The 14,458-nt window shown below is 40.5% G+C and overlaps 1 pseudogene across 1 annotated transcript; it reads left to right on the forward strand.

Annotated features, from left to right (window-relative positions):
• The first annotated feature begins 6 nt into the window (after positions 1–6).
• LOC146380650 (uncharacterized) lies at positions 7–10,644 on the forward strand (annotated as a pseudogene). Its single transcript, XR_014801356.1, has 5 exons — positions 7–401; positions 1,344–1,656; positions 1,787–7,093; positions 9,053–9,649; positions 9,975–10,644. The product of XR_014801356.1 is annotated as an uncharacterized LOC146380650 (transcript).
• Positions 10,645–14,458: the final 3,814 nt, after the last annotated feature.

Consider the following 14,458-nt stretch of genomic DNA (forward strand, 5'->3'; position numbering starts at 1 on the left):
AACCGGATACACGTGACCTCCACAGTAACCGAATACACGTGACCTCCACAGTAGCCATAAACACGCATGGATACCGTGGAAGTTACTGTGAGTGGTTAATAAGTTAAGTCATGGTGAAGGGAAAGTGGTGGTTTTTCGTTTTTTGAGAAGTACTGGTCTCATCAAGAGGATCTGGGGATTCAGGAGTGACGGACGGTTAACAGCCAAGAGATGGCAGTAATGCAACAGTTTTGGATGCAAGCTGCCGTTAAACTTGACTGAAGAAGAAGAAGAAGAAGAAGAAGAAGGAAGTTACTGTGGAGCTCCACAGTGGCTGCAGCCAGGTGCTCTTGTAGACTTGGGACACAGCTACAGAGTTCCTGCTCATTGCTTCTCAGTTTTTTGTTCTGGCCTATCTAGAGGTAAGTGTCAAAGTAACATTGATCTGAGTTCAGGCAATCTTGAGTTCATGAAGTTTTCTGTTGCTCTCTGTGAGAGGGGGTGGGAGAAGACCGTTAAAGGCGAGGCTCTCCAGAGTGTAGCAAAACAGGAAACCACAGCTGGGTGTGTGTAAGTATGGTGTTATATTTGTGCCACTATTCTTAGCGCACGTAAATTAATTTTGAGCGCATTTTTTTTTTTTTAAATTGCAGGTGCTAGTGTTGCATTTTGAGGAGAAATTTATTTTGAGCGAAGAAAAGCTAAATTGAACAAAATTCATTGCTGCGTGCAAAAAAATGTATTTCAGTGTTTGCTATTATCCATACACACACACACAATAGCAGCCCCTCTCGCTCAGTTTTTGCATTTGCGCTTGCTCGCAATGTGTTGCTTCCGCTCTCAACATTTCTTCCCGTGCCCGTTCAACTCTTTCTGTACACAAGGGGTGTCCAAACTCCGGTCAATTTTTAATTGGCCCGCAAGTAATTTTATAAATACAATAGAATATGGCCGCACTTAAACTTTTGCTTGAGTGTATTGCACTTCTTAGTTTTAACAGGGGGAGCTGCTGTTGATCAAGTCAGTTGCGCCACCAAAAAGGACAGTCACAGAAGAAATTTACCCCCAAGTTACTAAACTTGGCAGAACCAAAGAAGCGAAAGGTAGAAAGTGAGTGCAGAAAATTTCAGACATGGTGGGAGAGTGAATATTTCTTCAAAGAATTCAAAGGGAAGTGTATCTGTTTGATCTGCACTGAAACTGTGGCAGTTATGAAAGAGTATAATGTACTACGTCATTATGAAACCAAACATCAGGCCTATGCATCCTACACTGGTGCTGAGATGGAGCAGAAATGAAAGCAAAGGGTAGCTCCCCTGCAGGGTCAGCAACAATGATTTTTTTTTCGTGCTCAAATTGTCCAGGAAAAGGCTCCAATAGCCAGCTATGAGGTCGCCCAACTCATCGCAAGACATGGCAAGCCTTTTTCAGATGGAGACCTCATAAAACACGGCCTCACCGAAATAATGTGCCCGGAAAAAGTGCAGGACTTCAACAACGTCAGCATGTCCAGAAATCCAGTTGTGCGACGCATTGATGACTCATCAGCCAACATTAAACTGCAACTGTCTGATAAAGCTGTGCTTTTGATTTTTACTCCATCGCATGCGATGAGAGCATCGATGCCACAGACACCGCACAGCTGCTAATTTTTTGATGAGAGCACGAGCGCTTTAGGTGAGTAAAAAATATATTCAACAGTAACCGTGTGTTAATAAGCATGCATGTGCAGGTACACATGCTTCAAATATCAATAATGCGCATCAATTCTGTTTTTCGTATATGCGTTTTTCTTGTTAACACACAGAATACACACCGCTGTAAAACTCACGCAGTCAGCTGATCTCATCTGATGCAGATTTGCTCCTTGATCAAGTGACATTTGTCTGGATTTTTGCCACGAGTGGCGCTCAGCACCGCAGCTGGATGGCCCGATTTACATTCCCAGCGCAGCTGATACTCACCAGAATAGTTTACTAAAATTATATGCACTCCTGTTATTAAGTCCGGTTCAGTCTGTTAATGTTGATAATCGTTTCAAAACGAACGTTAATAGGTGTGTTGCTAAGCCTAATAACTTAAATAACAAACTTGAAATGTACCCCTCCCATTTTCCCCTTTATTGTTTTTTTTCTCTGTACTGTAAATCTTCTGTCTAAGAAGAAATCTGAGGCTGCTGTTCTGAGAATGAGCTACCAAAGCTTTTTCTGAATAAATCAATAAAGATCCATTTATGGAAAGCTGGGATGAAGGCAGTTTTGTCTTTAATTATATTCAACAATATAACACATTTGACCACTTTTAAGTGATTTTTTTTTTAACTTTAATACACTAAAGTTAAGGTTATATACCTAATTTCTATTAAGTGGCCCAGCCCCTCCTATATTTTTATGTATGTGGCCCTCAGTGAAAAAAGTTTGGACACCCCTGCTGTACACCGTTATATTTGTGCCACAAAATCAGCCGATCACAGACTTCGATGCAAAAAAATCTGATTGGCTGTTTTGGTCTCCAATCAGCTCGAAATGACGAAATGCAAAATCCCAGAATGCATTTCGTCCAAAACTCAAGCGAGTAGCGATGGTAAATTTGATTCTTTTTACTGAATCGAGTTTCAATGAGTCACTCACCAAAGTGAATCGGTGCTACTGTGAACCGAGGAGCTATTGACCCTGTGCACGAGAAAATGTTAACTTCCTGGTTTGAGACCGGATGTGGGGTTGTACATTTCCGGTAGCTTTACTTTGCGGTCAATCGCTACTGCGAAGATATACTCCAAAATCATGTCCAAAACTCGAAAACGGAAAGATCGCGTTAAGTTACAAAGAGCAGAAGGTGGGAACGCTCACCGCTGTTGTGTCATAAAAAATCTAATGATCAATTTTGACGTTTAAAGAGTTTAGATCGATCAGTTGTTTACATCACTCAACACAAGCAGAACTGCATTACTGCATGCAGAAGACACATCGTCCACATTCAGAAGCACATCTCTGTATAGTGACTGGTCTTATGATTTAAACAGGCAAATGTTCAGCATTCAAACTACAGGTGAAGAATAGTCAAACCAGATGTTTCCCCGTTATGTCGATATCAGCTAGTCAAGTACACACCTACACAGCATGTTAACAAACCGTGAAAAAAGCCACACAAAAAACGAATGATTGCTGGTAACGGTTTCTATACATTAGTATGTACGAAGGGTATGTTGTGACTTACCTTCAAAATTACAGCGGTCCCTCGCTATAACGCGGTTCACCTTTCACCTCGCTGTTTCACAGATTTTTTTTTAGTGCAAGTTTGCATGCTTATTTTTTTTTTTACGTCACATTGTGGCCTGCGTCCTGATCGCTGCAGACGATCTCCTCCGTGACGTCTCTCCTGTACAGTACAAAATCGCTGCATCGATCGCTAACAGTGTGACTCTGAAGTGCAGTACTGTATGTCCACGATGTCGACGAAATGTTTTGCACCGTCAAAAAATAAAATTGGCTACTTGATTTCACCTATCGCTGGTTATTTTTAGAACATAACACCCGCGATAAACGAGGGACAGCTGAGAAATATAACATTTGAATCCCTTTTCTCTTTTGCTCTGAGCCGCGGGGAAAAAATATCAACAAGTCGATGAACATCATTTACAGATATATTGGGTAAATGCCCAAGACATCTATAGAAATGTAAATCGCCGCTTGATTCATTCATTTGCTTAACTTGTTTTGGACCATAAACAGGGCGCGACTAGGACACTGGAAACAAAGCTCCCCACAGGAGTTTCCGCATCGGAAGTAGCATATGCTAACGTGCACATAGTCAATTGTCTTGATGTGAGCTTTCTACTCAGGGTTTTTTCTTCCAGTTCACAGCAGAAATGTTTATGTTAAGAAACTGAATGTTGTTTTTCTCCATAATTTTAAACTAGATATATTTATACTAATGAAATTAGTTTGCTAACAGCAACAGGGATGAGTCAATGAGTCATTTGGGCTTGTGAATCATGATTTTCAAGTCAGTAAAGCAGGGCTCTCAAACCCGCCATTTGCGGCCCACGTCACCTCTACTTGCGGCCCGCACATTGATGTGAAGAAATTTTTTTTTAAAAATTATTATATGAAAAATGATTTAATACAATGGCAGCGTGTTACAGGCATGGCCCTTTAAGACTGTAGCCTCATGGGCGGTGTAGTCCTTGCTGCAGGGAGAACGTGTGGGACCGCCCCTCCCGCTGTGTGTGTGTGAGCATGAGGGAGGGACAGTCGAGTGTTAATACTCGACTGTACACCGTGTTCGTGTTTTCCTCCGAAACAATAAAGTTCTGCTGGAGCAGCCTTTCAATGCCTCTTTCTGTCTCTCGCTAGCAAAGTTGATGCAGACAGTAAAGCTAGTTCCCGACTACGAGCCCCCAAAGTATTAGCCAGAGGTCTCCTTACCACGGTTTGGAGCCGCGGACCTGGCCGAGGTAACAAGAGAGTGCAAACATGTTGAGGGATTGGCTGTGTTAGTTCAGTGACAGATTTATTTGGAAAGAAAACAATTTTCACTTGCAGTCGAAAACTAAAGTGTACGCTTATGCCTGCATTTTTATTTTGTTAAATACAAACAAATTTGTGGCAAAGGTGCTTCCACGTGTCTGGCCAGAAAGAGCTGTTTATTTGGTAGTTCAATGAAACTACTGTACTATATTGTACTATACTGCTGAGTAGGGATGGGTATCGTTTAGGTTTTATCCGATACCGGTGCCAAACCGGTACTTTTGAAATGGTGCCGGTGCTTAAACGGTACTCAAACCGGTGCTTAAAGAATGGAGAACACCAACTTTGTCCAAAAACCTCTCATGTTCAGCTGTTTTTTTGTAAAAAGATAACAATGTTAGCCTTTTCTGCAGCTATGGGGCATATATGGTATCACTCTTGGCTGGAAGCAGTGCTTAAACAATGGAAAAAACACAAACTTTATCCAAAAACCTCACATGTTTAACTGTTTTCCACTTTTTCTTTGGTCATTTTAGCCTTTTTGGCCAGGGTGAAGGGAGTATCTGCCATCAAACAAGAAGACAGCCGCATGTAGCTATGATGATGTTTGCTAGTTCACCTTACATGCATTAATGTAATAACGTGGTTAGCCTACTCAACGTAAATTACACACGAACAACATTACGCTACTCACGCAGAGAAGAACGGCTGCTGCTGCCATCATCATCCATCATCATTTCTGCTACACTGGCAGGGCTAGGGGCCAGCACTCTATTCTTCGGGTTTTTGGGGGATGTTGCTCCGGGTCCGATAACTGGCAACCCACCCGCAGTAGATGTGCACGGAGTGAGGTCTCGCAGCAAGCTATCAAATACGGCGCATTTCTCGGCTTTTAAAAAAAACGCTATGCGTCGCCAGGTGTTTCATCGGATTTGAGGAGTTACATCCTTTGACAGTATCACAGTATCAGCTTAAAGCACTTGTTGCAGGCTGCTGAGTTTGCATCTTTTGCTGTGAAGTACAGCCAGACTTTGACCGGTCCTCCTTGGGCATTTTTAATCTGTAGCTCTGCTCTAAAAGAACGTACGTACCTGGACCCGCCTACTATCCTTGGAAACGTAAAATGATTGGCTAGAATCTAAAGTGTATCACAGCTCAGGAAAAAAAAGCACCGAAATAAAGCACCGAAATAAAGCACCGAAATAAAGCACCGAAATAAAGCACCGAAATGTGCGCTGCTTTTCGGTCTGGTTACTACCGTTTATGCCATCATGGCACCGGATACCGGTACCCATCCCTACTGCTGAGTGACTGTCTTCTGCTCGTCAAATATATTTCATTGCAATGTTGATCCTGTGCTAACTTGCATATGACAAATGAAACTTAAAGGCTTCAGCTAGTTAAGAGTGAGAAAAAAATTCCCTTCATGTTTGCCATTTTGTCTTTCTTACACAATATTTGGAATTAAATAAAACAAACAAAACACTAAAATTTAGGAAATATTAGTGGGTGTTTTCGTGTTTGTTATTTTGTACTACTTGGACACTAAAGTGGCCCTCCAATTAGATGACAGTCCCAGAAGTGGCCCGCGGTTCATGTGAGTTTGAGACCTCTGCAGTAAACAGACTCTCGAGTGTTGAACGATTCGTTCATGATTTGCACATCACTACAAGCGAGGCAGTGGCAGAGGAATGAAGAGTGGCGGAGTTTGAAATATTACTCTTTCTGGATGATAAAATAAACGTTTAAGATGTTTTCAGGTAAGAATGGTGCTGTGTAAACTTCAAATATCTGCTTCATTTATCAAGACATCACCTATTTGCAAAGTGATCTGACGTTTTCGGACATCCTGTTACCCACCAACTGACCGCATAGCTGGACTGGCCATTGGGCATACCGGGGATTTGCCCGGTGGGCCGATGGTGACTTTTCATTTTTGTTTGTTTGTTTTTGTAACAGTGTAAACAGTGAAAGGTGGTGGATTAGCCAATTGGTCATGATCAACTCTGGGCTGGACCAATTACAATACATCCGTATTGAGCTGAAAAAGAACGCAATTCTAGAAGCTAGAATGAAAAAAATAGACACAAAGCTGGAGTTATTCTGTGTCTTTGCTGCACAGCTGCCTCTCCTCTCATTCTCTCACCTCTCTCTCCTGTTGCTACTTCAATCATGAAACTGTTCAATGATCAGCTGATCGGCTTTTCTGTCCAAGTCCCGTCTCTCTTGTTTGTTTATCGTCCACTTTGCGCCAGAGAAAGGAAAACAGCGGATGTCGCGCTAAACAACATCAGCACGCTTACGCTTGATAAGCTGTTAGAATTTATTTAATATTACTTTATAGTATCAGCTGATGTTTGCTGGAGCCACAGCTGTAAAAGCTGCTGGTCATGAATTTGGTTTAGATATGTGGTGAGAGGGAAACATGAAGGTGAAAGGGAAGCTAAAATATGTCCATTGTGTTGTCAGATGAACATATGAGACACTTTGACTCTTCAGTGCAGTGTGGAGCCTAACAAAGATCTGTTTTGTGTCCCAGCTGATCAGCAGGAGGAGAAGAGTCTGACGGAGCAGCAGAGGAACATTTTCAGCCATCTGGACTCAGCTGAGTCACTACAGAGGAAACAATGAGCTCAACACAGACGGTGACAGATACTAGTGTAAAGAAGTAATCAGAATAAGAAAGTAAAAGTAGCTCCTTGAAGAACATTTTTACCACCTGTTTTTATCCAATGCTAACTGAACCTTGTTCTATATTAATGTAATAATAAACTAAGATTAGTAGATGAAATAAGAACTATTTATTTCTAATAAAGGAACTCAGTTTGAATCAGTTAAGTAGAAAATGAAGGAAAATAAAACATATGTGTATTTCCTGTTGCCTACACTGTAGAGGGTGACTTTGCCTCTAAACAGGAACATGAGCAGGGAAGAGGTTAAAGTGGGATTGAGCAGGTGGGAACCCTAAAATCAGCTGTAGTGGCTCAGCGTGGGGAAAAGAATCACAGCTCACAATAATTTCTATTGAGAGCTCCAGTAGATTATCTTAAAGTACAGGCTGTGATCAGCTGACCTGCTGCTCTCTGTGGATGTACACAACTGAATTCAACCAGATATCAGCAGATGTTTCATGAGCTGTCCTGGCTGATTTCCATCCTCTACACTGACAGTACCCTGTCTTTATATTAGACACTATACTGTTGGTATGAAGGTGGAACTCAGTGAATGAATGTCAGCATCATGAGCTTCAGTTTAAATGAATCTCTGCTACACTTGATGTAATCTAACTCTGACATGAGCACCACAGTCACTGTGCACCAGTCACACACTGTTCTTTACTTTAAATCCATCACAGTTCAGCAAACGAACCTGTTTATCCTGCACTAACCTGCAGAGGACCTTCATGCAGTCTTTAAATAACACAGTTAATCTGCCTCAGATTTTTTTGCAGCATCTTTCACAATCTGATAAAACATAATGTCACATGTACAGACCCAATATCTGATTTCCACACATGAGGACTTACATGTAAGCTTTAATCTCCAGTTGATCAAATCCCACTGAGCAGTCCTTCCCTTTAAATCTAACCTCTCTTCTTCCTCTCCTGTCCTGTGTGTCTTATCTTTCTCCATCTCTGAGTGAAGTTAGCTCTCTTTCTTTTCTCTCCCTGTGATGTGCAGCAGCTGGACCTTTAGCGAGCAACACACTTTTTTATTGTCAGTTTGTGTGTTTGCTGATGTTTTTTGAGCTGATAGAAATGCTGCATTTGAAATTACCTGCCACTTAAAAAATATGAATCCATTTATTCTTGCTCATCTTCTGTATTGCTAGCTGGATGCTGAAGTACCGTGACGGCAACTTATGAGCACCTGCAGTGATTCAGGTGTTGTGCCAAAAAAGAACATTGGTCCACTTTAACTCTTGACTATGTTTTGCACACAGTTTTGCTTCTTTCATCTCTTTTTATGTTTCATACCCTGGTGATTAGTGCACGATCAGGATTGCCTTTCATGTGTTACTGTTTAGGTTCAAATCAGTTTGATGTTTGATGCCTGCAGCGATGAAATTACTCTCCTCAAATGGCTTAAACCAAAAGTAACAAGCCTGTTTTGAAAATGTAAGGAGTAGAAAATACAGATATGTGTAGGGAGTAAAAGTTTTAAAGAAATCCTGAGGCTACAATCAGACTCTGACATTTTCCTTCACTGAACCAGGCTGGTAACTGTTACATTTGATTTATTATCATTGAATAAATTAGCAAATTATAGAAATATATAATAGGGAACAGCAATAAGAAATATAAAAAAGTATAGACCTGGTAAATATTTATATATTATATATGTATACATTTTTATATATCTGTGTACAATCAGGAGGGATGGGCATGATTTTAGTGTTTGAACAGTCATGAATTATTTTTAACACCAGGTTGGATGTAATGTGTTAGAACTACCAGCAGGTGGGGATAAGAGACCTTTAAGGTGTTTGGTGCCACACTCCACCTTCAGGTTTAAAACTAGTGTTAATGGAGGGAGTTTGAAGGTTGAGTTTGTTCCACGACTGCATTTCACTCACTGCCTCTGTTTGTATCTCTGTCACTGCAGGACCAACATGGAGCGAGAAGTCAGCGCTCTCAGGAGGCCGACAAACCTCACAGAAGAAAGAGAGAGAAAACATACACCTGTGACGAGTGTGGGAAGGAGTTTACTTTGAAGGGTTCACTAAAACAGCATCAGGTCATCCACACTGGAGAGAGACCGTTCAGCTGTGACTTGTGTGGAAAGACTTTTTCCTTGAAGGGTCACCTAAAAAAACACGAACTCATCCACAGTGGAGTTAAAGCGTACAGCTGTGATCAGTGTGGCAGAGCTTTTACTCAAAGTAGCAGCTTACAGAAGCATCTAGTTACCCACTCTGGAATTAAGGCATACAGCTGTGACATCTGTGGAAAAACTTTCAGCCAGAGAGGGAACCGAAATATACACCTACGCATTCACACCAGACATGATGTGTACTGCTGTGAACAGTGTGGCAAATACTTTGCTACAGACACACAGTTAAAACGACACATGTTTACCCACACTGAGGAGAGACCTTATAAATGTGACCTGTGTGAGAAGACTTTTAAAGCTCCACATTACCTGAGCCTACACCAACAGATCCACACCAGAAAGAGACTCTACGAGTGCAGTTACTGTGAGGTATGTATTTATATTGTTATCTTGTCATTTTAGCCTGACTGTTTGGAACAACTCTGCTCATTAAACTTTGTTAGCATGTTAGCAATTCTACTGCATGGAAAAGCAGCTCTGAGTGATTATTCAGATTTTCATGTCAGTTATGATTTTAGTATTACTGTAGTATTATGGTGGTAGTATTGTAGTTATTGCAGCCCAGTAAACTGAGTGTGTTAACTGAAACAGTCAAATGTAATTGGACGTCTGCAGAGATGCTCTTTATTTCAGGCGACGATCAGGATAAAAATGTTGAAGGACTGACTTACGCTGTCTTTGTGTCTTTGTTTAGAAGCAGAGCGACACAGATGGATCCAGTTCTCAACCCTGTCCTCGCTGTGGTGGTGGGAAAGACTTTCATTGTGACCTCTGTGGAAAAACTTTCAGCCATGAAAGGAGCTTAAAAACACATCAACGTAGACACACTGGAGACAAACTGAAATACTGCAAAGAATGTGGGAGAAGCTTCACCACATCACAAAACTTAAAACGACATGAACTGATTCACAGTGGGGTTAAAAAGAATCTCTGTGAACAGTGTGGGTCATGCTTCACCACTGGAAAGGAGCTTAAAAGACACAAACGAGTCCACACAGGAGAGAAACCATACAAGTGCAGACACTGTGACAAAAGCTTCTCAGATTCAGGTAATCGTAACAAGCATGAACGTACACACATGGAAGGAAACTACAGCTGTGACCAGTGTGACAAGAGCTTCAGGAATCTCAGTTCATACTCCACACACAAACGATCCCACGTTACTAATAAACTGTTTCACTGTTACCAATGTGCCCAAACATTCACCTCATTGTCTGCTCTGTGCAAACATCAGCGTGATCACTCAGGGCTGAAATCACTCCCATCACAGTGAATCTGAAGAGACAGAAAGATCCTCTGGTTTCAGAGTCAGACTCCAAAAGCTTGAGATCAGGCTCCACAGAGTTCAGATAGAATCATTTAAACTTGTGTTGAACTGAACTGGTTGCTGGGCTGAACTTCTACATAATACAGATTTACATGGGATCTTATTTTCTGTCGTTTTACTGAGTCAGTTTTGTCCTTTTTTCTCTGTCCTGGTTTTGCCCGTCTGTAAATAATTGAAACTCAGTCAAATAGTTCATTGTTCTCCAGCAAAACGTTTTGGAAACTCATGTTTAACCTTTAAAACTCTGACATGTTTTAGCACACAAGGCTTTTTTGGGGAGTTCACTCATGATTGGACCATGAGAATAAAGGTTTTTAGTTCTTTCAAAGAGAGTCTTGGAGGTGTTTGATGTTTCTGTTTTTTCTGAAACCACCTGAAAGAAAAACTATTTTTCTTGCTTCATGTAGTGTGGAAGTTTTTAATGTTTCTTTCATCTGTGATGTTCTTGAATGTGTTCACATGAAGATGGTACAAATAAACTGTCCTTTTAACTTTAGCTCCTAATTTATTCATTATTTATGGATGTAGCACAGCAGCAGTTTCTTGATTAACACATGGAGGGCTCGGGATCTGATGGTAAATAATGTTTTGTGTCCTTGTACACATCATACAGCTCAGCTGTTCCACAGATGTCAGGTTTACACAGTGGGATGGTTTGTAAGAATGCAGCTCTCCTGTGGATAAATCCTTACTCTTAGCCTCAGGACCTCACACAGTCCCAGCAGGTTTGGTCAGAAGATTTATCCCTTATACCAAAACATCACAGTCTCCTTTGCTGTGCTGTTTTCACAAAGAAACGCAAAGTGAAGACCTGCACTTACAATGTTTTAATTAGGTTAGCAGATTCAGTGGACGTTGATCAGTTTTTTAAACAATATCTTTTAATTATTTTTTTTTCATTTTCACAAATACTACACAATTACATAACATAATAAAGTGTTAATAAATAAAGTTCAGAACAATAAAAAACAACCAAAAAACCCCCACCAAACAATCCAAAAACAAAGCAACAACAAAAACTAACAAACAGACTGAGAACTAAGCACAAAACAAAACACCAGCTCAGATCCACGCAATCAATCAATTAATTAAGTATACAATACAGTACAATACCTGTGGTCCCAGTACGACGCAGTTTGAACATTCATTGCTTAAAACTTACATCGAACATCCCAGGTTTAAAGTCAACGTCATTCACAATAGGGGTGAACATAGATGTTAACTTCAACCTTCCCGTCGACATACTGACCACCAGGCCTAAAGTGTATTAAGTGTGATTTGATTTTCACAGCTTGAACTAATATCTTCAAAGTTCTTAAAGAACAGTAAGACCCTTAATGGATACTTGTCAGCGGTTGTGTGGAGGCGAGGAAGAGACGACCCAAACGCAGGACTCACTGTGCAGGGTGATGATGATTTATTGGAATGAGTGGATAGGCAGAGCAGGAACGAAAGGACCAACTGACTGAAAGACTGAATGGCTGGCTGAACTGAACACAGGCGGGAACGACAACATAACATCAACAATGACACGACAAGGAACAGGTGGAAACTGAGGGTTTAAATACACTGGCTAATGATAACCAGTGAGAACACAGCTGATCATAATAGAACTAATAACACACAGGAAGCAAACATGAAAACAGGAAATGTGAACAGGTGAATAAACTGAACATGAAACAACTGAAAACACTGACTGGGTGAACACCCAGGAACCCTGACAATACTTTAAAAGAGAAGTTTCAATCCCCAACCAGATAGAGTGTGAGTTATTTGTGACCCAGTCATGAATATAGCACATGTGAGTACTCAATTGATATGTTCTAATATTTGGTAAATCTAGACCCCCTACTGAACCTGGGAGCTGTAGTGTAGCCATCATACGTTTGGTCTGTGTTTGCTCCATATAAAAGACCTTAGCCAGCCGTTCAGATCCTTCATCACCATATTTGAAAATATAACTGGAATCATTTGAACAGGACATAACAGTCGAGGCAAAATATTCATCTTAACCAAAGCTATACATCCTAGCCAGGAAAAGGGTAGGGAATTCCATCTCTTATTATAAATATCCCTAAGTATACAAAACCTGTGGGCGACCACTTGAAGGGGAAAGAAAACAGTCCAGTTGGCACTGAATTAAGGCTGCCAATTGGCATAGCCTTCGACTTAGTCAAATTTACTTTATTACCAGAAAATTGACTAAATGTATCAATAATGTTAAGTAAAGCCGGTATTGATGTCTCTGGATCAGAAATAAATATTAAAACATTATCTGCATATAAACCAATCTTATGCTCATAATCAATTTGCAAGCCCCGTTGTTACGCCCCAGTCTAGGGGTACAGGAACGTAGCATAAGAGTTAAAAAAGGAAGTGACCCCGCCCTGGTCCCCAAAACCATACACAGAAAAAACAATTTCTTAAGTGAACGGTGGTTTATTTATCTACACTGAAAACTAAGCTCCAGGGTAAACAAAGGCCAAAATAACAAACAAAACAAGCTAAGTCAGGAGAAGAGGTGCCATCTAAAACTCTATGTGAAACAAAAACCAAACAAAAGACAAATGCTACACCTAACTCCCTAACTGAAATAAACAGGAGAAAACAGTAGTGATGTATCTTGTGTCTCGACGCTTCGAAGCGTGTGTCGGGTAATCTCGGGGGAGGCTTGCTTTGATTACGTATGCAATGACGTTCGAGGCCTCGCGGGCAGTCCGTACCACGTGACTGATTCAGAAACTGGCTCGCCGGTTCGCGCCAGATTCGAAATAAAATGGGCAGCAAAACACAGCTGATTTCTGTTTCTGTGCGAGGTTTGTTAATACCAGTTTTTGGCCTCATAGTACTCGTTGGATTGATCTCACTGCCCATATGGAAAAGAAATAGAAAAAATTTATAAAAGACTTCATATAGTGAATCATATCAGGCTTATATGATTTACTCATGAAAGTGGCCACTTTCTCATTACTTTCATATATTGTTTTAGTAAGTATCCAAAACATACAAAGTTTCATTTATATAATTTTTCAAGGGATCTTAAATCTGTTTTCACTCTTGTATGCTTTTCATACAAGTTCCACACAAGACAGATACAAACTTTATAAGATTTATATATATCTTTTCCATATGGGTGAGAACGACAGGAAAATCAGCGGAATGCATTGTATATTTACAATATTCTAGAATGACTTGTGAAGCTGTTTATAAGAAAGTGTGACGTCAAAGGTTCAAACAATTGCACTTAAAGACAAATTCTTTAAATTCTTTAAATGTCTCATTCATTTGCTTTAAGAGGAAATTAATTAGGATGATAAGGAACAACCCAGAAATCACCAGGGCTCAAATCAGCCAATCTACAGTGAGGAACCACAGCCAGTATTAAAGATGTCCAGGTAAAGAGTAGAGCTAATGTAGAGCCTTGAAATTGCCATATTTCTAATGGCCACCAGAGGGCAAACCATCTGGTTGACAAAAGTCTTCCTGTTGTATAGACGTTCCTAATTTAATACTGAGTAGAACAAAAAAATCTATTTTTGTAAACTGTGTAAACACTCAGAGTCAGAAAGGACGATTCCCCATCGAAGCTTTCTGGCTAATGACTTCACTTATCACAGCCTGTTTCAACACACCACAATGGCTGAAGTGATGATGCTTCACAATGAGTCTCGAAACCAGTAGATAACATCACAGTCATGGCCTCTATCTTTTAATACTGTCTATGGCCCTTCCACCTGCTTTTTAAGTTCAAACACTTAATAAAGTTTGGAAATAAATCAGCACGTACTTTGTACATGATCAGTGTGGTAGTAAAGATTACTAAATGGTAATCTTAAGTGTGTAATTTAAGG

Source organism: Perissodus microlepis, chromosome 9 (genome assembly GCF_051167445.1).
Source record: "Perissodus microlepis isolate ML-2025 ecotype Zambia chromosome 9, ASM5116744v1, whole genome shotgun sequence".
Taxonomy (NCBI): Eukaryota; Metazoa; Chordata; class Actinopteri; order Cichliformes; family Cichlidae; genus Perissodus; species Perissodus microlepis.